This window comes from Mytilus californianus, unplaced genomic scaffold, assembly GCF_021869535.1.
Source record: "Mytilus californianus isolate M0D057914Y unplaced genomic scaffold, xbMytCali1.0.p SCAF_24, whole genome shotgun sequence".
Taxonomy (NCBI): Eukaryota; Metazoa; Mollusca; class Bivalvia; order Mytilida; family Mytilidae; genus Mytilus; species Mytilus californianus.
Genome location: NW_026262673.1, coordinates 2,552,316 through 2,564,816, shown reverse-complemented (window position 1 = coordinate 2,564,816; position 12,501 = coordinate 2,552,316). Strand labels below are relative to the sequence as shown.

The window sequence follows — 12,501 nt, the reverse complement described above, 5'->3', positions numbered from 1 at the left end:
AGATCAAAGTAGCCGGGTTATTTAATTTCATTTACAGATGTATTGATGATGTTCTTTCCATTAACAATCCGAACTTTTCTGATTGGGTTCAATTAATATGTCCACCAAAACTAGAAATTAAAGAAACAACAGACACGGCTTCCTCCGCCTCATTTTTAGACTTATATCTCGAATTTGACATACACAGTCATCTCAGTACCAGAATCTATGACAAACGAGACGATTTTAATTTTGAAATTATCAATTTCCCCCACCTTAGTAGCAATATACCACCCATCTGCATATGGGAAATACATCTCCCAACTTATTCGGTAATCAAGAATTTGCAGCTCCTACTCAGACTTTGTAAAAAGTCACCAGTGTCTGAGCAGAAAGTTGATGAACCAGGGGTAGGTCAAAGAACGTCTCGTCCTTTTTCTAAACAAAGTTCATTGGAAGGTACCAAGACCTTGTTGATAAATATTCAGTATCAACTTAACAAATAATACACGATGGTCTTGAAGTATAGATTCTGCGTACTGACGTGGCTTATCATCTTAATAACGTGTTATAGTATTCTTTTGTTTGTCTGTATTAATATTACTTTTACTGTTAAGTCTGTTTTTTGTGATATCCATTTTACGTGACTCTGTACTTATGTATCCCGTCATACTTTGAACGACAAAATTATTTTATGTCTTCCTGTGCGAATTTCACACGTGCGATTTTACGCCAGTACTTAAAACCTTCCATCCTTTATGGGTGGATTTTACATAAATAAATAAAATCGTATAATAAAAAAGCAAAATGAGGATGTTAAATTTGATGTATGCCTTTTTGTGCTTCTTCGTTACATTTGTTTGTTTTTATAGTGATTAAGATGATAACACAATGTTGACTGCTGTACCCCTATTTTGACATTTTTATCTATTGTGTCTGTTTGTTTTGTTCACGCATCGTTGACAATATAATGGAATTTGATGCGACTGTCATACAAGTGAGAGGTTTAGCTAGCTATAAAACCAGGTTTAATCCACCATTTTCTACTTAAGAAAATGCCTGTGTCAAGTCAGGAATATGACAGTTGTTATCCATTCGTTTGATGTGTATGAGCTTTTTATTTTGCCATTTGATTAGGGATTTTCCTTTTTGAATTTTCCTCGGAGTTCAGTATTTTTGTGATTTTACTTTTTAAAAGGTATTACATTTTGTGAACCCCTCTATTCATCTTCCACATAGCTTAATATCGTGGATAATAAGTTTTATTTTTTAAATGATTTAAAATTTACAATTAATCTATTCAGTATAATGTGTTCTTGCGTATATTAATCATGATAATTTAACACATCAGTAGAGTAATAACTACTGAGATTTTGATGTTTGAAATTGGTATCGTCACATTTGGCATGCTATTGATCCTAGTTTGAAGTTGTTCGTCTGTGTCATTATAAAGAGCAAAAAAATGTCGACAGAAGATTTATATTTCGCTTAGATAAATAAGATGCAAAAAGGCAAACCTACGTATTTTTTTAAGATTTTTTTTCGTTTTGTCTTTGTATCACAATAATATGGCCAGAAGTAGTGACTGTGCATTTGTGTTTAGGTCCCTGTACTTACCCATCGTGACTGTGTATTGATGTTTAGGTCCATGCACTGACCCATCGTGACTGTGTATTAATGTTAAGGTCCCTTTACTGACCCATCGTGACTGTATACTGATGTTAAGGTCCCTGTACTGATTCATCGTGACTGTGTATTGATGTTAAGGTCCATGTTCTGACCCACCGTGACTATGTAACAATGTTTAGGTTCCTGAACTGACTCATCGTGACTGTGTATATATATGGTAATGTCCCTGTACTGACCCAGCGTGACTGTATTGATGTTTAAATCCATGTTCTGAGTCATCGCGACAGTGTATTGATTTTTAGGTCCCTGTTCTGATTCATCGTGACTGTGTTATAATGTTTAGGTCCCTGTACTGAATCATCGTGACTGTGTCCCTGTTCTAATCCATAGTGACTGTGTAATGATGTGTAGGTCCCTATACTGACTCATCGTGACTGAATATGGTTATGTCCCTGTACAAACCCAGCGTGACTGAATTGGTGTTGAGGTCCCTGTTCTGACTCATCGTGACTGTGCTATGATGTTTGGGTCCCTGTACTGAGTCATCGTGACTGTGTAATTATGATTATGTCCCTGTACTGACCCAGCGTGATTATGTAATGATGTTTCGGTCCCTGTTTTGACTCATCGTGACTGTGCTATGATGTTTATGTCCATGTACTGAGTCATCGTGACTGGGTAATTATGGTTATGTCCCTGTACTGATCTAACGTGACTGTATTGATATTTATGTTCCTGTTCTGAACCATCGTGACTGTGTATTGATGTTTTTGGTGTAACACCACTAATTCGGGCCCGGACAGAAAGCACGTACCAGAAAGTAGTACATATTTAACACAAAAAAAAGTTCCTACGCATGGGTGTTACTTTCAAACTATGTAAAATATTTTGTTATTTTTGGTATCAAATGAAAGCTGAATGAGTGGTGATTATTGTGAAACATTTTTTTACTTATAATTTTGAATAATAAAAAAATTGCATGGAATTTTAAAAGGAGGGTACATTTTGCCTGTTTGTCAGATCTGAAGTACCTGTTTGGTACATCCGAAGTTCCGGGAACCAGGACTGGGTTGCTCAAATCGTTGGTTAATTTTAACCAGTGGTAAAATAGCTTAACCTGTGGTTAAAAATTATCATCGGTTATTTCCAATTGCTCAAAACTTAACCAGCGGATCAAAGTGCTTATCCGCAGGCTAAATTTATCCAACCTAAATCTACCGGATAAAATATTATCCATTAGTCAAATATGGTCGCAAGGTTGATATACGATGTTGGCAGACGGCATGAAAAAGAATGAGTTTATAGGCATCTAGAGTTATATTATGATGATAAAGAATTCAGAGATCGGTTCAGGTTTTCTAAAGAAAATGTGACCTATATTACAAATCTGCTAGAGCCAGCCTTATGTAGACCTACTCTAAGATCGTATGCAATTCCTTCTGAAACCCAGATTCTGTTGGCATTGAGATACTTTGCCACAGGCAGTCACATGAAAGTGATAGGAGATGCGATAGAATATTACATATCCAGTGTATCGAGAGCAGTGAGAGATGATTCAAGTCCATTATGTGGAGTTTCAAATCAATTCATTAAGTGGCCAACGTTACCCGCTGGAAAATATGAATCAAAAAAGGATTTTATCAAACTGCACAATTTCCAGGTGTTATTGGTGCCATAGATTGCACTCATGTTAGACTTCTGTCCCTATCCGGAGGGAATGAGTATGCATATGTAAAACGGAAAGGCTTTCATTCCATCAATATGCAAGGTACGTGTTTGTGACCATAGAGGTAATTATTTAAAGTATGATCAGTTACTTATGCACGCATTTATTCTATAGGTACAAATGGTAGAGCTGTATACCAATACTTTATTAAATCTGATTAAGAAAATAAAGGGCCCGTTTCTGAGCATATATATATATATACATATATATATAGTATAAATCATTATGTAAAAATTCCAATTCAAATTCTTTATTTTCCTAATCACATGGTCCTTTCGTGCATTACAAAATTTAACACGATCATTCACACTTTCATTCCAACTTTTCTCACTCTGATTATTTTATATGAACCCATGGCTTTAATGTAAATACACGATGCTATGCCTTCTATCAGGTTCGCGTTTTCCTTTAAAGTATAAAATAAATATATCAACCCTGCACTCAGTACATGCTTTGTTCTTGTTTAAATAATTCTAGGTTATTTTTTCAAAATTGAAAACCATGACATTTTACTTTTCCATTATGTGATTTTGTTGATGCTTATAAAACTTTTTTTTCAATTCAGTATGTTGTTTGGAAACAAGGAATGTAACTGTAACAATAATTTTCAAATGCTTAATAATTTTTATTTGCATAAAGTTTTAAATTTCCTTTTAATAGGTGACTTTAAATTTACATCTACTTTACTTCTATCGTAGATGTGTGACACATTTATTTTTGTTATTTTCAATCATTCCCCGTTGATTTAACAAGCCCCCTCCTCCCCCACCCCTTTTCTATGTTATAGCAGTGGTCATATCAGCTCGAAGTAATATATTGCAAATGAATATTTCTCCAATCAAAACAAATGTACTGACACTATTTTCAAAGTTATTGCTTTAATTTACTTTTAGTTGAATAGAAAGGAGCAAGTGTATATTTCTCGTAATATAATATTTTAATTGAAAAAAATACTTTCTAACCGACATCAGCATGATCAGGGTCCTGTATTATTGTTCTCCAGTTGTGAGCCAGAAGAGGTTAGTTTCTGTTTTTTTTTTTTTGCATTTGGATCTTTCGTCTCTTTTCTACCTCTTCCTTTTAAAAAAGGTAAGTTAGACGGCTAAGGAAAATAACAACATGGCGTTGTTTAGTCTAAATGATATTAATAAATTTTATGAATGCAGATATAATATATGTATATATAGAATGTAAGATAAAAATTTTATGGTATGGCAGCCATTGTATGACATCCCTGTAGGGATGATAAACTGGACTAAGATAAATATTTGCTTGCAATACTGTTATATTTCCAAGACACAAGTTAAAACGTCTGCTTAGTTCTATAAAATGTTATCACGAATTTCTTGTCTATTTTTCACATTTTCCATCTGATATTCAAACTGACAATAACGGCCTGGGGACGACCATGTGATTTTCTGGGGAGGGGGAATTTAAGGGACAGGATGATTTTTTTTCGGATTTATTATTCATTTTAATCTATCACTATGCATGCTTTTTTGAGTTCTTACCTGGCCAGCATATTCATATCTTAAATCCTCCTGTACCCCCATAAAAAAAGAAATATCAAATGGTTGTCACCTTATTATACACGAATTTAAATTGATTGGTTGTTGTTATTTTTAAGCGTTCAGCGGCAAATATGTCATGAATGTTAAGGACGACACGAGTTTAAAAGTCGGGTATATAATATAAAAATAAGGAGATGTGGTATGAATGCCAATGCGACTAATATCCACATGAGATTAAAATGAAGTGGATGCAAGCAAATATAGGTAATCATAAGGACTTCAACGATAAGAAAAAAAATCCGTATCGTATAGTTGGCTATAAAAGTACCCTACATGAAAAATGTAAATCAATTCAAACTTGAAAACTAATGGCCTAATTTATAACAACAATTTACAAAAAAAACAAATATGACAGACATGAAGCAGACATGAAGCAACGACAACCACTGAACTACATGTTCCTGACTTGGAACAGGCACATATAGAATGTGGCGGGGTTTTGTGACTGCTCAACCCTCCCTTACCTGGGACAGTGGTGTAACAGCACAACATAAGAGACTGTAAAACGCAGTTGCAATTGGCTTAACTAAAAAAGATCAGTACGAGGCGCATTTTGTTTTAATTTTCATTACCCCCCCCCCACACACACACACACACACACACACACACACACACACACACACACTTCCACCCCAACCTTTTGACTTTTCATCGCAGGGGCATAACAATGCGTGTCATTATCAAACATTCTATGATATTTCCAAAACACTCTCTACAGTAGAAACATGTACCATAAAGTGCCGCGAAGTATATGGCTTTTACGCTTGTGAAAAATTAAAGTCATTGTAAGCAATATTCTGCGGGTAAAGCAAAACATGGTACAATCCTCTGTCGTCCTTTTCATTTTTCTATAATATTTTTTAACTGTTATAGACCAAATAGTCAGTATTAAAAGAAATTAAAAACTATCAAAGAACATGCCCTCTGTTGCCCTGCTGCATGCATGAATGTAGGTCATCAAACATTAGATTTAGCCAACAGCCAATGCAGTAGTACTTCTTTAAATATTTGATGCCCCCGCAATAGTTGCTTTATTTTATAATTTAGGACATAAAGATTTTGTCCCTTTTAACTTAAGAACTAAATTTTTATTTTAATTACCTCCCCCTCCCCCTGTTTGACTTTTCATCGCATGGGCATAAAAATGCCTGTCATTATCAAACATTTTATGACATTTCCAAATTGGAATCCTGTGGCCATGCACGCCTTCGCTATGTGTATAAATATTATGCAAAATATTAAAGCTCTAGCCCTTAAACTGTACACGGAGATAGCCGTACAAACCATATAAAAAAGAAGATGTGGTATGATTGCCAATGAGACAACTCTTCACAAGAGACCAAATGACACAGAAATTAACAACTATAGGTCACCGTACGGCCTTCAACAATGAGCAAAGCCCATACCGCATAGTCAGCTATTAAAGGCCCCGAAATGACAAATGTAAAACAGTAATCCTGTGAACATGCACATCTCCATTATGTGTATTGACATCCTACAAAATATAAAATCTGTAGCTGTAGGACGGGCATAAAAAACTTTAAACGGCAGTGGAATCTCAAACTAGGAACATAGGTGTCCAGTTAGGGGAATGTCAGTATAGAACCGTAAAAGCACCAATATCCTTCCACTTTTTTATAGCAGTTTTTCGTTTCAAACAATGAAATGTGTATGATTATTTTAAATAATTTGGTCCAATCACTGTCAAATCCGATTCCACAAAGTAACCAAATGGCCTATTCAATGTTTTTCATTCTGCTTTTTTAAGAGGATTACTACCCTTTTCAGTGCGTTCAATTTAATACCTTTTCCTATTTCATGTAGATTTATTAACATTGTTAATAGCTGGCCAGGTTCCTGTCACGACAGCTTTATTTTTAGAACTTCAAACCTGAGCACCATCTTGGAGGCTTCTCACAAGGGATTTAATTTGGACGGTGTTTTACTTGGAGACAGGGGTTACGCCTGTAAGATGTACCTTGTTACACCATATTTAAATCCAATAACACAGTAAGTAAAACTCAAATTACACCGAGCCTTTTTGTTCAATAATTTTTATAATTTGAGTATTCGTTTAAGCTGTGGGATGTTTGGAATTCAATATTAAGAATTGTAAAGAACAATATTATATGTTATTCAGGTCTCAGACAGTGTATATAATGTGACATTCCCGGCTTAGAGTTTATATTCCCTGAGCTAAAGGCGAAGGGGATATAAACCCTAAGCCGGGAATGTCACATTATATGCCCTGTCTGAAACCTGAATTACACATATATTACGGATGACCCCTGCCTTAATGTTTTTTCCAGTACCAGATATTCGTTAAACATTCACCATGCAGTATATATACATTCCGCATACGTGAAGGATTTTGTGATTTGCTGTGAAAATAATTCTATTGTGCATGCAATGATTTGTAATAACACTTTAAGACATTAATTAAGTATTCGAGTTGTAAATCGCGTGATTTTAAATGAGAAACGTATTATTGACGAATACACGTCATTGTTTTCCCTCTGTGAGCCTCTGAAGTTCTTTAAGTGTTTGTATAGCTAAAGACTACGTCACATAATAACGTTCGTTATGATGACGTTGTTGAGGTTCCACTTGGAGTGAAAAAACGTCGTATATACCCCGGCAGTTTTCTGAATATATACTGACATCTCTGTGTTGTTATCCAATCACAAATCTCGACACATATGTAATCCGTAATATATTGTGTAACTGTTTTATTAATACATTTTCAAGCAGCTGATCTTAAACATTTAAACAAGAGTGCACACGCTAAAATTTCTTGCCTGCTTTACTTATGATTGAATTTAGGTTGAAAGTCTATAATGCAAAGTTTTAACTACAAGTATCACAAAAACTTAGCATTATCAATGATCCATGAAAATGAGGTCATATGAACCCTGTCAGACAGCTATGTACACCTTACAAGCATTCCATACACCAAATATAGTTGACCTATTGTTTATAGTATAGTATCTGATAAGATGACAAAACCAGCTTTATAATGACTAGGACGTTTTTAACAATAATGTTGATGCAAAGCCTATTTACGACAATATCATGTAAACTTGATATAACAAAATTTATATGAATGTTTTTTTCTTTTAATTTCTTAGACCACAAATAAAATACAACTGTTCCCACACAAAAACAAGAGCTGTAATTGAGAGATGCTTTGGATGGTTGAAAAAACGGTTGTAAAATAAGGACACGTCCAGATAGAGTGGTTAACATTACTATGGCATGCGCTGTCTTGCACAACATCGCTATTGACAGAAGGGAACCAATGGGAAATGACCAGCGCCAAGATCAAAACATTCCAGTTGAGCTAGACCATGTAAATGACATACATTTTGTGAGAGACTATATCACAAATGCTTACTTAACGTGATATGTGTAGGACTGAAATAAGTTTATTATTGACGATCACAATATCAATTACTTGTATACAAGAAGTCAATATCTCTGTGTATTTCATATAAATAAACAACTTCTTTTACAGTATATCTTTCGTGAATTGTAGAATTTATATGATAAAGAACATCAGCACCAAAATTAATTGAATTTGAAATCCACAAGTTAAATCAATATGTTGAATAGAACTAGTGATATAACCATACTGTTCGAACAAACCATTACAAAAACATAATGTTACAATTTTTTTTTATTAACTTTCATTAGAATTCATCTCAATTTTCATCTTCTTTATTTTCAAATTTAAAAGTTCCTTCTCCAACAAAACCTTTTATTTTTCTTCTTGAATGAGCTCTCTCTCTACCTTTTTTCTTCAATAAGCTTTTCAATCTCATGTTTAAGTTTGACAGTTTCTTGCTTTAAACAGTTTATTTGATGGTCTTTTACGCTCTGGAAGTTTCCTCTTCATGCTCTTTTGTCCTTGTTGAGTTTTCGGTGTACTACATGTCGGTACCTGCAAGTCAGCTGTGGTACTTTTTTTTAAGAAATAGCAATTGGCATCTGGTGGAGGTCAATACCATTACTTATTTTACCTGTATAAAAGAAAGTAACGAAACATATTCAAGTGTTACTATTGCAGGCAGAAACCTACTTCATCAAAATTATCTCACCATTATTCCTACCTGGTTTTTACCTGGTCTAAATGGTAGCCCTTATAAAGGAGACGTTCTAGCAATTTAGTTCTTAATGATGAATTAATTCACAAGGCACTATTACGATCCTTGCATGAAAGTTGTATTATCAAAAAAAAAGTGTAAATTAATTCAATAAAAAACTTGAAAAATTATATTTAAATATGTCGTTGAAAGGGCAGGCTAGAAACTTTTAGAGGTTAAAGAACAATTGCCCTAGATATATATAGATTACTACCACAATTTGATATTAATAAGTATTGTAATTTTCATTGTTATTAATAAATGTAATGGCAGTATTACAAATCTTTCTTGAATCAATCCTAATCCTATCTTATTTTTGGGAAATATTTTTACAAATTCATATGTAAGTCACTTTGTGTGTTTTTTTTAGAATTTCAAATGTGACGTCACTTTGTGCGTTGAGGCTTTAGCTAACTCGGCTGTGTATTTTTATATGTTGGATTAAGTTGTTTTATGTAATGTTTCCGTTTTTATTCTGTAGTTAGTCCCCACTTTGGTTTTATCATGTATATCTATTATATAGTCATTTTATAATATTTACTGTTTGCAAAATTATATATTTATTCTAAATAATAAGGATGTTCTTGTCCCGGCAGAAAATCCTGGCCGTGTTAGGCGCAACTATTTTGGAAGTTTTGATCCTCGGTGCTCTTCAGCTTTGTACTTGTTTTGGCTTTCAAACTTTTTTATCTGAGCGTCACTGGTTAGTCTTGTGTGGACGAGACGCACGTCTGGCGTATTGAATTTTAAGCCTAGTACTTTCTGCTAGCTATTATTCGTGTGTTTCTTTGTCCTATATGTTCTCCCATTTATTTGTATTGTGGTCTTGTCATGTGATGTTGTCGTTTTGGTGTTGTGTTTGACGTTGCCATAAAAGCGGGAGGTTTGGCATGCCACAAAACCAGGTTCAACACACCATTTTTTTCTTAAAATGTCCTGTACCAAGTCAGGAAAATGGCCATTGTTATATTATAGTTCGTTTCTGTGTGTGTTACATTTTAATGTTGTGTTTTTGTTGTGTCGTTGTTCTCCTCTTATAGTTGATGCGTTTCCCTCAGTTTTAGTTTGTAACCCGGATTTGTTTTTATCTGTATCGATTTATGAGTTTCGAATAGCAGTATACTACTGTTGCCTTTATTTATATAACACACACCAAAAAAAATGAGTTTTTTTTAAAATTATGCTGAAAATACACAGATTTTAACAGTTGTAGCATAGATAAGATTATAATCATGTTAATCAAAAACATATATGATATTGTAATCGCTCAAAGGTGTGGCACTTGATCCATAAATTTAATGTTTTGTTACAGTGACTTTCTCATGTTATTTTATCAACAGTTAGCCCTTATATATAAAAATAACGGAATCTGAAGTGTGATGATGTATCATTTATTTTTTAGGACAAAACAGTCCACTCATACAACCCCAAACGTAAAAAAGTGTACCCGACTTCTTTTTAGATAAGATCTTTGCGCATTTCAATGATTTTTTATATGACCGCAACAATTTTGCTTTCTTATAATGTTATGGTGTTGTCAGCATCATGGTCCTTGTCATCGTCGTTATCGTCCGAAGACATTTGATTTCCAGATAATAACTTGAGTAAAAATGAATGGAGCTCTAGCATACAAGGTTTCATACCACAAAAGGAAATTTGGGATTGATTTTGGAGGTTATAGTTCTTAATGTTTTGATAAAGGGCCAAAAACAATACTTTTCTAATACTTTGTATAAATTGCTTATTTTTTTACCAATTTCAATGGAGCTTAATTCAAAGTCTGGAATTCTTTGGGTTCTCTAATATGGTGAATGGAGCCGTGTATTTAGTTTTTTGATAGTGGGCCTCATTATTAAATTGGTCCACATTGATGCCCAAAGAGTCCAAAATTAAACTTTGTTTTATTTCAACAAACATTGAACTCCTGGGGTTCTTTGATATGCTGAATCTAACAGTGTATTTAGACTTTTGATTTTAGGCCCGCTTTTATAAATGGTCCACATTAAGGTCCAAAGTGTCCAAAATTGAACTTAATTTGATTTTAACAAAAATTTAATTTGGGTTCTTTGATATGCTGAATCTAAACATGTATTGTTCATTTTTGGATATTTTGAAAAATAAAGGTGAGGAAAATGGATGCTTTTAAAAGAGAAATCTATTTTATCTTTCTGTGGATTTTTTTTTCAATGAAAGTTATGCTTATGCCAAAAATTGAACCACTTGTATTTGTATCTACCATTATCGGCTGTTTTGAAGAATTTTGTTTATAATTTAAAAGTTAACAACTATCTTCAGTCAGTACCAATTATTTCAAATATCAGTACCTTTTATATTAAATATAAACATGTGTTTAAGATGAAATAATTGGTGGTTGGTGCAAACACTTTTAACTTTCAAAGGCCTTAGAAGTAGATGTTAAAAATTCCAAATTTACTAATTTGACCTTTCCTACCTTCTCTCATATTTTTGTATGATTTCAACTGGATTTCAGACTGATTATGAATAAATTATTTTACAAATTCAAGTCATCGGAAATAATTATTTTTAATAAATAAATCTCGACCTCATGGCACCTTATATTGCGCTAAAAATATTTAATCACACTAATGTTTAGGAAAAGCAAATTATTAATGATCAAAATGATAATTTTGATGAACAAAACTCCAAAAGTTATTTTATCGTAAACCTCAACATTATTCAGCTCTGTATCAAATATGAAAACAGAAAAATCGTTGACAAAAATGTGGGAGAGTCAGACAAGATTAATCCAGTATACCACCCATCCCCGTAATTGTAGACTACAAACCAAAATGTATGAATTTCTGTAAACTGGGCAGTAAAATGTGTTTATGTTTAAATCAGCTAAAACGTTACATTTTGAAGTAAAACACAATTTTTTTTTTAAAGCAGTTTTAGTAGTTTGTCCCAAAAACAGCAGTTATTGGAGGTCAAGAGTTCATGATATATGTTCCTGTATAATTTAAATATTCTAGAATAAAAACTATAGTATCATGGACCATTGATGATTTATCTGGAACAGACAGGTTAATTTCCTTAAAAGTACTAATAGAGTCGGTTAGTTCATCTCTTAATCCCTCTGTAATGCCCTTTGTGGAATCCTGATATTCATTACCTCTGAGTATGTTTTCACCAAATTTTGGTGATGACTTGGAATTAAATGTATACTGTTCCAGAAAATTCTTTATCTCAAGTTTCATCTCTTTTTCCTGGTCAAGTACCATACATGTATTAGTCTTATATCCTAAATGAAATAGAAGGGAGTTTACTGGTTTCTTTTGTAAAGGTATGTCTAGTATCATATATCATATATATGTCTGGTGACAGTTTACGGCAACTTGAGAGGACAGAAATGTGGAGTGATCACTACTTCTATATGAAGTAACCATTATGGAAACAGTGGCTGTCATGGATTGAAGGTGGTACTGTCTCACAT

The 12,501-nt window shown here is 33.5% G+C and overlaps 1 pseudogene; it reads left to right on the top strand.

The window, feature by feature from the left end:
* Window positions 1-3,097: 3,097 nt before the first annotated feature.
* Window positions 3,098-6,919, top strand: LOC127732363 (putative nuclease HARBI1; annotated as a pseudogene).
* Window positions 6,920-12,501: the final 5,582 nt, after the last annotated feature.